This window comes from Antrostomus carolinensis, unplaced genomic scaffold (assembly GCF_000700745.2).
Source record: "Antrostomus carolinensis isolate BGI_N321 unplaced genomic scaffold, ASM70074v2 scaffold8997, whole genome shotgun sequence".
Classification (NCBI taxonomy): Eukaryota; Metazoa; Chordata; class Aves; order Caprimulgiformes; family Caprimulgidae; genus Antrostomus; species Antrostomus carolinensis.
Genome location: NW_010328009.1, coordinates 2,590 through 4,144, shown reverse-complemented (window position 1 = coordinate 4,144; position 1,555 = coordinate 2,590).

Here is a 1,555-nt window from a genome sequence, read left to right as displayed (position 1 = left end):
CTTTCTGCCATTGCCACCGTTGGCATCAGAAAGCAAACAGCCTCTTATATCCCAGCCAAATTTAGGAGGGGCAGGGGCAGGCAGGCGAGGACCGGTGAATCTGCATTGTAAATCAACAGCTCTCCAAGCAAGCACGCGGTCAGCCCAAGGTCACCCAGAGGAGAGGTGGTGACAGGTTGAGATGCCCGTGTGGGCAGTCATGCACGCACACCACAGCGTGGCTCCAGGAGGGACCTGCTCCCCGGAGCTGTACTTGTGAAGCGCTCAGCTCGGAGCACTTCCGCAGCTGAACTTCCTTAAATGTTTCTTTGACGAAGCGCAGGCATTGCCAGCCGACACTCAAACTATTTCAGCAGATGTGGTTACGGAACAGCTCAGGCTTCGGCTACAAGCAGACTGCCCCCTTCACGCCACGAGCCAAATATCATGTAAAACAAACTCCTTTGCCCTGTACAGACTCACTTCTGGGGCCACTTGCTGCACTGTCCAGTCTTTAAAACTTTTTTTCCTTTCTCTTATGGGTTCTTCTGCATGTCAGCCGGAAAAGTGAGACAGACCAGCAAAGCAGATGGAAATTCCACAGACAGAAATACAACATCCACCAGAGTCCTCAGGAACTGCAGTATTCTCCAGGTTCACTGAGGTCTGCTGCAGATGTGCTCAGGGACTTAACACAAATGCCAGTGAATCACCAGGAGCTGCAGGGAAGATTCTGCTCCCCACGCTCCTCCTGCGAGCGGCCCAGCAACAGACCCTGAGGCCCAGGTACGTGCAGGGAAAGGCCGTGGGAGCACAGGGGGCTGCAGTGAGGAGTCAGAGTTTTCTCTCCTCTCACCTGGTCCCTCCTGGACCCTGTTTTATCAACATTCATGCTCACGAGCAGACAATCCATAGTCCAGACAAATGGATGGGCAGCACCAAGAAGGGCTGCTTAACTCTAACCGAGGGAGCAGCTGTGAAAAGGATAAAGAGCACGGCTCTTGCTCTGGAGTGCTGCAGTGCTCCCACCCTCTGCCACATGGGCAGCACTGAGGGAAGGCCTGGGAGACCGCAGCAGTGAAGAAGTGAGAGCTGGGATGAGCTTTGCCACCTGGTGCTGCCAAGAGCAGAGCAAATGCAGGTGAGATCAGGCAGCCACAGCTACTGGTTCCAGTGGCCCATCTGGTATTTGCCAGAGTTACCATCATTTTGTGAGCCATGTCTGCTTCCTGCCAGAACCAGGGCCTCACAGAAAGGCTGCTCTGTCCTGCATTCTGTCAGACCTGTACGCAACAGCTTTGTCTCATGTAAGCAAGAATCTTGCCACAGTTTTACTTGCTTGTCACTCAAGGTCACCTTTCCCTAAGGGATAAAATAATACATTAAAAACACCAACCCACAAACAAAAACCCCAACAAATCCGAAGAGCAGTGACCAAGCCAGGAGCTGTCCCCAGAGGCTGCACGGTGCTGCACAACAAATGCCAAGATCCTCACTTGCATAACGATGGCCAAAAAGCTGCAGCTCACTTCCTTTTGCATAACCCAGCCTCCTTATCTTTCATTTCACACTCCTT